Source organism: Tamandua tetradactyla, chromosome 13, assembly GCF_023851605.1.
Source record: "Tamandua tetradactyla isolate mTamTet1 chromosome 13, mTamTet1.pri, whole genome shotgun sequence".
NCBI classification, from domain to species: Eukaryota; Metazoa; Chordata; class Mammalia; order Pilosa; family Myrmecophagidae; genus Tamandua; species Tamandua tetradactyla.
The window spans coordinates 20410091-20423766 of record NC_135339.1 but is presented as its reverse complement, the minus strand read 5'-3'; the positions used below and the strand labels follow the sequence as shown (position 1 = coordinate 20423766).

General features: G+C 41.6%; 1 protein-coding gene across 19 annotated transcripts in view; it reads left to right on the top strand.

Annotated features, from left to right (window-relative positions):
• Positions 1–13676, top strand: part of LRMDA (leucine rich melanocyte differentiation associated) — a 1434085-nt gene that overhangs the window by 921969 nt on the left and 498440 nt on the right. The window lies entirely within an intron of this gene.

The following is a 13676-nucleotide window of genomic DNA, read 5'->3' as shown; positions in this document are numbered from 1 at the left end:
TGTGCTTTCTGCCGTTTAAATGTCACTGCTATTGAACAAACAGGGGAGTAATGTGTTGTGAAGACAGCTCATGCTATGTTTTGGTAAGTTCTTATCAAAATGCTTCCAGCAAGCTATTTGCTCTTGATAAAAAGAATCCTGGTCTTGCTGGCAAAACTCAATAGTAATTGTACCAGGTCAAACCCTTGGGACTTAGGCCCCTAAAGGAGTGCTAAATCCAGCCCCTTTGGCCACAAATAAATGGAGATTTGGCTTCTGTCCTCAGTACTGGCCAGGCTAAATAGGCTAAATTCTTTTCAAAAATTGACTGCTCCCCACTTCTTAGTTTCACCATCTAGCAAAGGAGCTTCTGTACTCTGCCAGCCTGCTCCTTAAATTGTCTCACCAAACCTCTGAACCATCATCCTATGGGTAGGTCTTGAACAGGAACTGAGGGCTGCCTCTTTCTTCATCACAAAATTAGGAATTTGGGGTCATATGGTCCATGGAAAATTGAGGAGTATGACATTATCACTTTTGGTATTTCTACTGAGCTAAGAACATGTTTTTAGGGAGTGTCTTTTAAAACAGTGTCTTTTAATCCAGAATCTAGATGATACTTTTGATTCAAATTATATATTTTTTGCCTTTGCAGAAGACAAATAAGACAGCATTTGTTTATCTTCTCTCTCCCTTTTCTATAAATACTTAGTTGATTTTACTCATGCAGATGACTGCAGTAGAAATAGCAGCAACCGGTTTTCCCTTATCTTCTTCTTATGAGCACTTTTTGGACTGTGATGGCGGGAAATTTAGACAGCTGAATGTCTTCCAGTGTTCTGCTATGTTCTGTGTGGAGAGGTTTGTAGAATTCTCATTCTTCAGAGGTGCCTCCCTTTACTTCCCACAATACTTTGTAATGATGCTCCCTCCCATTTAGCTGACACTTGATGAAACAGTGTTTATGAAAACAGATTGCTGTGTTTAGAAAAATGTAAATTTGGAGGTTACATGCACTAATTAGAATTTGAATATCTTTCTGTTCATTTTTTCTGTTTGCATTACACCTGAGATGATAAAGGATTCTTTTAAAAAAAAATACTCTTTAGCAACAACAACAAAAAATACTAGCACTGATGGCTAAATAAGTACACAGAGTAAAATAACATACTACCAGTCAAGGCAGGAAACCATAGTAAAGTGAAGATAGGGAGTGGGATCCCACCTTAGGGTTTCCCATTTAGAGGAAAGCATGAGACTGGAAGAAATGGTCTGGTGGTCGAGCCTTGATTCACGATTGCATCCTGCTGGAGGGAGAGAGCTTAAAGGAAGTTACCTGAAGATGAAGCAGAACTGCAAACAGCAGTGACCTCAACTTCTGTCCACTCACAGGGAACAGTTCCAGAGTGTTTTGTCTGTCCTAAACCTGCAGGTAATTGTTTTCCTTGCTAATGCTGAGTGAAGCAACACAAAGTCATGGCTGTATGTCCTAACATTTTTATTTTCCACCTGATCTAGAGGAGTTGGAGAAAGAATAATAAAGCTCATACTGTGAGAAGTCACCTCCCTTTCCCATATCTTCTCAGATAGCTATGGAATGCGATTATGTGCAACAGAGAAGAATTAAAAATTATCAATCGCACTTTGACATTCAAACCCCAGAGAGGCAAGTTGACAGAGAGAAGGGATGTCCTGATGAACAAATTCATGGATGGCCCCTGAGATGGACTTTCACCAGAGACACCAGCTCTCTGCCTTGTTTGGCCTTAATACTATTGAGGATATTCCTGATGGAGCTGATTTTTCCATTAACTACTTAACCATGAGGATCTGCGTTTTTTCTTCTCTCTCTCTTCCAAATTTTAGAAGGGAATACCATTCTCAGACAATAGTTTTGTCTTTTTTTTTTTTTTTGCAGATAATTTTGGCAATTGCTGATAACCCACAGGCATTCTGCAGGTATCAACACGTTTTGTTTTGTTGATGAAAACTTTTCTTTGTTCCAGACTCAAGTCATCCTCTGTGCTTGCTGGCATTGGGGAACTTCTCGGGGGCTCTTTGAGGTAGCCTTGGGAATGTTGTAAGGAAATACGGAGGAGCAAGGAGTCCTTGTGCTCGAGATGTGGGTCCTTCATCCTTCCTCGCCCCTGCCAATTTTTCACACTGTTTATTAACTTTCTCCTTCCTCTCCACATCCTGGCTCATGCTTCCTGCCTTCTTTGTGTGTCTCCACTTCTGCCCTATTCTATTGCCTTTCCATCTTGTAATGCATTTTTCTCTTTTTCTTGCTCTCATTACAAGACATCTCATATACTTCTGACCAGCTTATTGAAGAGGTTGCTTTTAGCTCAGGTCTCATTTCATTCATTCAGTGGTGGTCAGAGTTGTGGAGGGAGCTTAGGTTATGACAAGCTGTGTACATGGAATAATAAAAGCACAATCTTGGTCAAAAATGTCTCAGCATTCTTCCTCATATCATTGCCAACTAAAAACCATCCTAAGTAGATGGTGCTGAAGATTGGATACTCCTCACACCAGCTACCCGGCTGAACATTTCCCTGAAATTGAGCCTGAAGAGCAGATTCTGACTTCTGAGTCTACTTGCTCATAAACCAACCAAGTGGATGCAAAGTGCATGCTCAAAGCACAGCCTTTATGGACTCTGGCATTTCTTGAGGGCACATCGGGTCCCTGTGTGTGTGCAAGTATAAATTAGGGTCATTTTTTCCCGTATTGGTCTTGCCAGGCAATCTTAATAAATACATTGTTCTGTTTTTTTTTAAAACTAAGTGTCATCTCAGAAAATTATACGTATATATCAGTTTTAATTTTCTCACTGCCAAAACAAATGTCATGCAATTGATTGGCTTAAACAGTGGGAATTTATGACTCATGGTTTTGAGGCTTGGAGTAATCCAAAATTAAGGCACCATCAAGACAATGCTTTCTTCCAAAGACTGTGTTCTTGGGCTGGCTGCTGGTAATCCTTGGTCCAGGGCTACTCTGTCACATAACAGTGCCCATGGTGGCCTCTGTGGGCCTCTCCTTAATCTTCTGTGTTCTGTTGGCCTTCGGCTTCCTGCTAATCCCTTTATGACTTCCTCTCTCTGTGTCTAAATTTCAGGATTAAGACATATCGTCATTGAATTGGGCCACATCTTAACTGAAGAGTCACCATAAGGTTCTGTTTACAGTTGGTTCCATACCCACAGGAATGGATTAAGTTTAAGAACATGTTTTTCTGGGGTGCATAACTTCAAACCATCATAGTATGTATAGACAGACAGACAGACAGACAGACAGACAGACAGACACACACACACACACACACACACACACACACACACACACACACACACACACACACACACACACACACACAGTAAAAGCATTCTTAGCCAGCCTCTACTTCATGAACTTGTTGTATTGGTATGTTCACAACGCCCACCATCCTTCTGTGGAACATATGAGCTGATGCACATATTGTACTGAATATGCACAGCTAGTAGGCTCCTCCCTTGCTCAACCAAGAACTTCTGCTCTCACCAGCTGAACTATATGCTTATCAAGTGGCAGTTGAGTCTGTTCCCAGCCTATTTGTGTTAGCTGTTTATGCTGTAACAATGCAGTTTAATTAAATGTTGTAAAACTAATGAAATGTGAGTGTGCAGAATGATTTCTTTTTTCTTGAAAACCAAGATGAATGTTTTGGAAAGTCTCAGTAAGGTTTAGTTTTTCATAACAAGAAGAACAACAATGAATTAAGTGGGGAAAGGCAGCTGTAAAAAATTAGGAGACAGGAAAAATAGTGGCAAAATTCTGGAGTCTGCACTCAGATTACCTTGCAAGATAAGCTCTATTTCCCCTTTAAAGAAAAACAAAACAGGAAATTTTTGTTGCTATATAATGAGAAATCAACAGGCCCATATGCAAAGAAAGGGTTCAAGTCTGCATTAAATGGCCAGCAAATTAACATTCCTCACATGATTTAAATTAAATTAAGTATGGGAGTAGTTTTTTTACCAACTTCAAAAAAAAAAAAAAAAACTAGCTCTCTGATTGCTGCCTGAGTTAATACTGTAAAGTTCTTCTTTTTTAATACTTGCCTACACAATCCAAGTTTCGTAGTTGTATGGGGAGGAGAAAGGAAAGGACTGGCAAAGAAAGTGGTTTAATTCTCCAACAGCTTGTCGGCGTTTTTGTCCGCGGAGCCCTGGTTCTAGACAGTAACAGGAAAAGCAGACTTTTTCATGGCGGTTATATGTGGAGGAAAATGAAGGCTTCCAGGGTCCCAGGACAGTTCCCAAGTCTGCTGGCTGCACGTCTGTTGTAAGTGCAGCCACCGCCCCAACTTCCAGGGCAGCACAGATGGAAAACACTGAATTGCTGGTGTGGATGGAGGCAATAAAGAGCAGGAGGTTGAAGTTCTGTCAACGCTTTGCAGGTTCTGGCCTCTGATGTCAAGCGATCCAGCTCCCTTGTCGACAGAGAATGCTCCCGGTAGCAGAAATTAAAGCAAAGTTTCCTTTGTCTCAGAGAATGTGTGGGAAGTGGTGGTCTAGTGACGGAGACCAAGTGCCAAATGAGCTCAAAGTAAAGCCGTTCACTTGGCTTTAAGGATGGAGATGATACACATTTGTGCTCCTGGATATAAACTCCATCTGTGAAGTTCTCTCATCCATGAAAATTTTCAAAGGCTCTCGAGTGGCACTGGGACAGTCTTCTAGGAGCATGCCCCAAGAAAGGCCTTGGACAGCACCTGCTGTGAGGATGGCGCTGTAGAGGGAAAGGACAGGGACTTTGTGTGCTTGGCATGAATGATTCTCCATGTAGCCCAGATCCCATCACAGAAAGCTCATTATGTGTGTGTAATTATCAAGTGGGAGATGTTCCATGCAGTGTGGGTCTCCAGCAGTGTCCTAAGGAGCATCTCCTGTAGTACAACATCTGCAAGGGATGCCCAGGAATCCAGTTGGACCCTCATTTGTCCTACATAAAATAAATTCTGTTGCAACTCAGAGAGAGATCATTGCATATAGTTTTAAAAACGTGAGTGGTTCTCAACATCTTCCCCACCCAGTGTGGTTCTCTTTCCCCTTTAATATCTCTAGGCCTCACCAAGGAACAGTCTCTCTCTTCTCAGGTATCAGTTTAGTCAGTTTCTTAACCACTTCAGTAGTTCCTGTGTCATCCATGCACCAGTGAACCCTAGTCTGGGCTCTCCTCACCACTGCTGTCGCTCTCTCTGGGCTGACCTCCCTTCCCTGGGCTCCAAGTTTGCAGCTCTGCCACTGCTGCCCCTCCATCCTGGAAGTGCCATGCAACAGCCTGCCAGGGCTTTTCCTTCTCAAGCTGACCACCTGAAATTAGCTCTTCCACACCTACTAAAGGCTATTGCCCAAGTCAGCATTTCCAGTGGGTAGAATAATATTTGTAGTTCCTGCTGTAACATGGGTAGGGACTGACCCCTTGACTTATAAAGCAGGCCTTTATGTCATGTCACATGGGTCTCACAGCAGGGCTACCCCGGCAAGGTGCTTGGCTCTGTTAGATTTAGCTAGATGGAGTCCCTTGAGCCCCACGGTGTGTGCATACAACTGGGTTGAGTAGGTGAGCCTGGGTTGTAAGAACTACTTGGAAACACTATCCTCTTTTACCTCCAGGTCCTATTGCCAAAAACCAGGCTCGTTTGTACATTTTCCTTCTGTAGGGTGGGCCTGAGTTCAAGTTCCACAGTGCTCCCCAACATTTGGGGTCTATTTCTCATGGTCCCCCAGCACCTGTATACGCACCCATACATCTATACACATCCACTGCCATACCTGCAAATGATCTGAGGAGTGTTTTAGTGGGCAGCTGTATAAGTAGAAATTAATAGTAGGGAATCCTGAACCAGACCACCTGGGTTCAAATTCCTGGCTCCACCACTAACTAGCTTTGCTGCTCTGGATAAATTATTTATCTTCTCCAATTTCAGTTTCGTGGTATGTAAATGTATCCTAGTATCTACCTTATAAGGTTATTATGAAGAATAAATGAATTAGTTTGTGTACTTTGAATGGTGCCTGGCATGTAGTAGGCACTGATCAGCATTAGCTCGTATCTCCAGTCACAGATGCTGCTCAAATTCATGTATTTTTTAGGACACTTCTCAAAACGGCTGTAAATCAGTAGATATAAAAAGATACTGGGCTGATGGGAAGAAGTTACCAGCTTCACACCCAATCTCAACTTATACTCATCTAAAACTTTTGTTACGCTGTAGCGGTAAATACTGATAAGTTACTTACCTCGCTTTTCTAGCCCTTGGGTTATTAGCAACAGACCCCATTTGGACAGTGTGTTAGTGCAGAATCTCACCTGCTACTCTCACTTGCTCTGTATTTTAAATGTTTTGGCCTTCCTTGTACCTTGTCATTTTAATTGGAAATTGATAGTAGGTTCTGATAACCTGTAAATGGAGACCGATCATTCGCTAGCCCTGTTTTGATAGGGCGTAGGGAAGCTGTTTTGTTTTGTTTTAATTCTCTGGTCAGAAGCTGCCTTTCAATGAAACTAAGCCAGGCGAGGTGTTCTCTTTTGTATTAATAGGGAGTGAATTGTTTCTTGGGAAACAATGGATGTGTTGTGATAACTGAACTTGTTTCCCAGCCTCTGTCTCTGTCCAGCCTAGCCTATCTTGTACAGTTCAAATGGAGTGCCTTCCCAAGGCACTGCTCTGATGATAACTTTTTTCATGCAAAAAAAAGGGGCTACGACTTCCCACTTGCCCACCAAAATAAAAAAAAGAGCCTGTTCATGGTTGTCCTCAACCTGCTACAGCCTACTGTGGCAAGCAGCCTTGTTTCCACTGCCCCATTCACCATGTCTGTGCTTCCGCCAGACTAGGCCACTCCTGTTTTGTCATAAACACGTCTGCTTTCTTTTCCCTGGGCCCTCTCCCCACTCCCCTCTCCTAGGGCGTCCATCTCCTGTCTAGCATGTCACAGTCCTATTCCTTTTTTTTAGGACTCAGTTCAAAGCCACTGCCTCCCGTGGAATCCCTCTCTAATTCCTCTCAACCAAATGTAATCACCCTGGAGAGCCAAGTGGCCCTTTATATCCCCCCACGCGCATATCATGTACCATTTGTATTGTGGGGTGTAAGGATATTTTCAATGAACAGTTTTGTATTTAAATCTTGTACATATCAATAATTATCACTTTTAAGAAAAGTTCCTAAAAATATTTCAAGTCCTTGAAGCAGGTTGGCAAATTGCCTTTTAGGTGCTATTAATCCATTCATTCTCTCATTATCAGTATATCAGTGCCCATTTCTCCATGCTCTATATAACACTGGAGCTGTGTTTTCCCCGCCTTGGCTATTTTGATAGGTTTTAAAAAAAAGAAAACCTTTCACTTTACTTTTCATTGCCTGGCTTAATTTCTAATGAGGTTGAACATTTCAAAAATATGTTTATTAGCCAGCCTCTGAAATGTCTGTTGACAGGGCACTTGGTACTCAACATCCTAGTATTTTTGTGAACTGTCTAATCTCAGCTACCAGCAGTCCGTATGATAAACAGCAACACTTTCAGCCTCAACCATTGTGCCAAGCACATTGTGACAAGCAAATGTTGTGCCAGGACAGAGTCAACATTTGCTGAAGATTAAGTGCATGACTAAATATGGCCGATGATGGTTGTGTGCCTGAAACATTTTTAAACGTCAAGAATCGGGTTCTATCTGTAGTCTAATTCAAGATAGTGGTCTTTTCTATAACATTCAGTGTGGTCACAACAGTGTCTTTTCTTGCTTCTAATTCCTCCATTAGGGAGACTGGGTGAGAGGGACCCAAGGTTAGATTTGCAAACATGAAAAGAATTGGAACAGGGAGATCCTTTCTGGGCAGTCCATGGTGCAGGAATGTCACATGTCATGTTGTTTCCATCACCAAAATAGAGCTCGCTCTGGTCCTCGGCAGCAGGAAGCAGGGCGAGGCAAAGTGGATCTCTGCTTTGAGAGATGCCCACTTCTAAAGCCGAGTCGGTGTAGTGACAACTTCGGGGACTGATGCCTAGCTATTAGGATTGAGTCTTCTTAGATGTCAGCTCATTTCCTTGTAGAAAATGAAATCCAATAAAAGCTGGTTTATCTGGTATTCTATCAAGCAGAACATTTTTTATAACATCATATTCATATGAATGACCCTAAGGCACTGCGAGATGATATTCAGTGTCACTTTGGAGTTAAGGGTATTAGATGTTATTTTATCATTCTTTTGAAAAGGGGTGGCTGTGGCTCATTTGGTAATTTTCCATTCACCGGAATGCCTGAGTCACTGAAAGCAAGGATTTCTGCAGACTTGGGAAGGTGTGTGTGTGTGTGTGTGTGTTTGTGTGTGTTTAGGCGAACACAAGGTTTTAAGCATTGGAGGCTGGTGAGAGAACAATGAGTTGGAGTCCATTAAGAAGTGGAAACTTAGAGTGTCTTAACCGGCCATCAAGATCCTCGGATTCCACCAGCTGACAAACACCTTCTAAAGCTGACTTAACTTTGGAATTATTTGGTTGAAGCAAGGGAAGTAAGGAAGTCAAGGCCTTACTAAAAGTGTTAGTATTATGTCATAGGGGAAGCATTGCATTGGATTCTTTTCTTTTTTTTTTCTCCTTAAGTAAAGAAACCAATAAAGGGTTTCTTCCTTGTTTTGCAGGTAGTTCCCTGCCAACCTGATCCTGTTGACAGATAATTGCTTGACAGCCGAGTCTTTGATGTTAAGCTTCACTTACGTACAAAGAAAGGTTCCCTGCACTTCCCTGGCAGCCCTGGGTGGTCCTTGCTTCCTTGTTCCTGAGCCTGGCCCAGGAAACCCAATGGGTTCAGGACCCTTGGTGGTGGTGGGGTCAGCACATCCAGCCCCACCTCACCCCAACAAGCAAATAGAGCAAGAAAGGGCCAGCGAGCTCAGCTTAAAACAAACAAGTGCTAAATTAAAAAGAATGTTAAATACAGATCAGCTAGCTGCTTGGTTCCTGACAGCAGATTTAATTCTTTCCTCCTCTCACCTGATGGAGCTTTGCCTGCAGGGTTTGCATCAATTATCTGTCGACATGTGGAAAATGATTGATGAGCTGCCTGCGGCACTGGAGTACACTTTGTCAACCACTCATAATTTATACATCTTATCTCTGCCAGAACAAAAGATAGGACAGCCCTGCATTGAAGGTAGGGTTGGAAAGGGGGAGATGAGAATGGGGGTGAGAATAGCCAGTCAGGTAAAGCTGTTGGGTACCTAGAGGCACAAGCTGGTCTGTGAACTATGGCCAACCAGACCAGTCCTGCCTTTGCTCCAGGCCCTGGTTTTGCCAAAACTATTTGGTCATCCCCTCCATAAGGGCCTGAGACTCAGGGAAGGGCATGCTGTAATTATAGCACCATCTCAGGGGCGTTTAAGGGGACTCCTGCCCTGGCTGCAACTGACATTTTGTTCTAACCAGCCACTCTCAAGTCAGAGTTCATAACCATCCCTGAGAGAGAGAAATTATTGGCCTGGTGGCTCAAGTTTCTGAGAGACTGTCCGGAGGAACTGCTGGGATCAGGTGGTTTTAGGCCAGCTTTTGGGAAATTGGCACATTGGATGATGGCGGGATTACTTTTTCAAGCTTTGCTCCCAAGGCTGAAGTGAAGCCCAAATATTTTCCCTCTGAGTGAGACAGAAGGTTGGTGATAATGCTGGTTCCTTCTATGTTGTCCTCTTTTAAACTTTCTCTTGGGACCAGGACTCAGGCGAGGCGCCGCTAAGAGGTAAAAAAGAAATATCAGCTCACGAAGCTTGTTCAGTCCATGCCTAGCTCCCCTTTGTCCAAGTGATACTGTTATAGCCACAAACCCAGGTGATGACCTAACAATCATTTCTAGGCAATAACTGCTGAAAATAGCAATTCTATTATGGGCTCCTCTCTATTAATTCTCTCTCTATTAAAGGCATCCCATTTATTGATTTTTTTTCCCTTTGAGAAAGAGAGTACTGACAAATAATATAAAGTCAAGTGACTAGTTATCTAATTTGAGTGATAGACTCAACAGATTCCTTGGTAATTGGTCAGGGGCAGAGAGGAATTAAGATAAAAAAAAACTTCTCCTTTTAACATAATAGAATTTCCCTCTAACAAAATTTGGTACACTAATTATGAAATGTTAAATGAAAAGTAAGAATGAATATTGAACATATATGCATTGAATGAATATGGAAAATATCATACCAAAAGTGAGATGACTTCACATAAGAGAATTAGGGAAAGGAAAAAAAAAAGACCAAAGGACACCATGCCCAGGAAAACAATTAAAGGGCCCTTGAAATTTTTTTTTTTTTAACTTTTTTCAATGTGTTGTATAACATATATACAAAGTGTGCTGGTTTGAAATGATGTATGTACCCTAGAAAAGCCATATTTTAATCCTAATCCTACTTTGTTAAAGCAGCCGTTTCTTCTAATCCCTATTCGGTATTGTATATTTGAGACTATAATTAGGTCATCTCCCTGGAGATGTGATTTAATCACGAGTGTTTGTTAAGCTGGATTAGGTAGAGGAGTGTCTCCACCCATTTGGGTGGGTCTTGATTAGTTTCTGAAGTCCTATAAAAGAGGAAACATTTTAGAGAATGAGAGATTCAGAGAGAGCAGAGCAGAACGACACAGCCATGAGAAGCAGAGTCCACCAGCCAGCAAACTTTGCAGGTGAAGAAGGAAAATGCCTCCCCAGGAGCTTCATGAAACAGGAAGCCAGGAGAAGCTAGCAGATGGTGCCATGTTTGCCATGTGCCCTTCCAGATGAGAGAGAAACTCTGACTGTGTTTGCCATGTGCCTTCTCACTTGAGAGAGAAACTCTGAACGTCATCAGCCTTCTTGAAACAAGGTATCTTTCCCTGGATGCCTTAGATTGGACATTTCTATGGACTTGTTTTAATTGGGACATTTTCTTGGCCTTGGAACTGTAAAGTAGCAACTGATTAAATTCCCCTTTTTAAAAGCCATTCCGTTTCTGGTATATTGCATTCCAATAGCTAGCAAACTAGAACACAAAGCAAAGAAATAAAAAAGCAATAGTTTTCAAAGCACTCTTCAGCAAGTAGTTACAGGACAGATCCCAGAGTTTGTCATGGGCTACCATATGATCCTCTCATATTTTTCCTTCTAGCTGCTCCTGAATATAGGAGGCTAGAGGTTTTAAATATTTTTTTATCACCACAATCGACTTTTTATCCTTCTTTTTTTTGTGAAAAATAACATGTATATACAAAAGTTATAGATTTCAAAGCATGACACCACAATTAGTTGAACATATTTCAGAGCTTGACATGGGTTACAATTTCACAATTTTAGGTTTTTACGTTTAGCTGCTCTAAAATACTGGAGACTAAAAGAGATATCAATTTAATAATTCAGCATTCAAATTCGTTTGTTAAATCTTATCCTATCTGTATGACTCCACCACCACCTTTGATCTTTCCATCCCTCTCTTTAGGGGTGTTTGGGCTATGGCCATTCTAAATTTTTCATAGTGGAAGGGTCTGTGTGACTAATACAGGGTAGGGAGATGGAATTATCTGATGTTTTGGAGAGGCTGGACTAGATTTCAAGACTTAACTGGATCAAGGACCCATCTAGAGATTGTAGGTTTCTGGAAAGTTACTCTAGTGCCTGAAACCCTTGTGGAATCTTATAAATTGCCCTAGGTGTTCTTTAGGATTGGCTGGAATGGTCCTGGTTGGGGGTTATCAGATTATAATAGGTAACAAGGTCTCACTGAAGCTTGCATAAGAACAACCGTCAGAGTAGCCTCTTGACTCTATTTGAACTCTGTCTGCCACTGATGCTTTATCAATTACCCTTCTTTCCCCCCTTTTGGTCAGGATGAAATTGTTGATCCCACGGTGCCAGGTCTGGATTCATCCCTGGGAGTCCTTTCCCACGTCGCCAGGGAGAATTTTACCCCTGGATGTCATGTCCCAGGTAGCAGGGAGGGCAATGATTTCACTTGCAGAGTTGGACTTAGACTGAGGCCACATCTGAGCAACAGCAGAGGTCCTCCAGAAGTAACTCTTAGGCATGCCTATAGGTAGTCTAAGCTTCTCTGCTACCTGTATAAGCTTCATAAGAGTAAGCCTGAGGATCAAGGGTATAGCCTATTGATTTGGGTGTTTCTAAAGTTTGACACAGTACCAGGGAATTCCCTGATGGTTAGGTTTACTAGTTCCATACTCTTTCTCCCAACCCTCAGGGAACTTTGCCAATACTTTTTGATTATTTGCTTAATATACTCTAGGATGTATCCAGGCATTACAATAATCTATACAGGATTAAAGGACCTCTTTCTTATTGTGTGTTCCCTGTGTTTCATTTGTTCAAATGAGCTATACAGATAAATTGAATCAGATTATGCACTAGAGAAAATTTAAGTTCCAGACCAAATAAACCTTTCTTCCACTGGTCTCAAAGAGTATGTGTGGTTCTAAAATATAGACACTGTCTTCCTTACCCCTATGTTCTGAATTACTTTAACCCCAACCTATTCGGCTTTGTTCTTATCTCAAAATATCAGGTTTATATATATATATATGTAAAACAGCCTCTCAAAATCCAGAAATAATAATTACCACTCTGAACTTAATGTGTCTGCTCTAAAAGCTTACAAACTAGGCCCTAAAGGTAACCATACCATTTCTAAAGGTGACCATACCATTCTTGTTCTTTTGTTTCTGGCTTATGTTGTCTCACCAAACGTCCCACGTGCTTATTCATATCATTGCATACCTCATGACTTTGTTCCTTTTTGTAGAAGCACAACCGTCATTCTTAAGTATACACCATTGTTTGCCAATCTACTTCTCTGTCAGTGCATCCTTCAGCTACCTGCATTTTTCAGGCATCATATAGAGTGGACCTTGAAATTTTAAAGCAGTATTTGGAGCATTTCTGTAGATGTTGTTGATATTATCGGATCTACACTTATGCTCAAGAGTTGGTGGATGAGATAGCTGCGATAGCAAAAAAATCAGGCATGACATCAAGTGTTTTCTAGAAACCTGCATCCAGTATTGCATTACCCTGTACAGAGGGCTCCTCTTGGAGCAGTGGAGAAAAGTGATTATGAAGAGCCCATAATACCACAAATTGTCCGGTGAGGACGGATCCTACAGAGGGAGGGATCCATTTGAAGGGGCTTTTGTCCTGGGTAAGACGTTCTCATAGGTTCCTCTGACCTGAAATTATAAATTTGAGTAGTTATTATAATTCAAGGACAGGTTCTCTCAATTTGACCCAGATGGATGACCTGTAGAAGTGAGAACCCCAAATGGAAGCATGTCTATGATCCCTTTGAGGTCAGTTATGTTTTAGGTTTAGGTGTCAGTGTTCTGCACTACAATGTTTGGGGTTTTACAGTTTTCATTCTTTTGGTAACCCTTTAAGACTTCCACCTTGGTAGATGGTCACCTACTTGATTTTGAAAGCTTTGAAAGGATTTCCCCACAAACATTAATGGGAGAATTTTTACCTTCAGTGCTTCATCTTGTTAGTGTAAAGCTTAGATTTCTCCCTTGAAGGAAGAACCATGTCAAGTCTCATCTAAAAGTGGGTGCATAGTAACTACTTGATAAATATTTGTTGAATGAATGGATGATTGAGAACTTAACTCTTGACTGTCTTGAAAATAT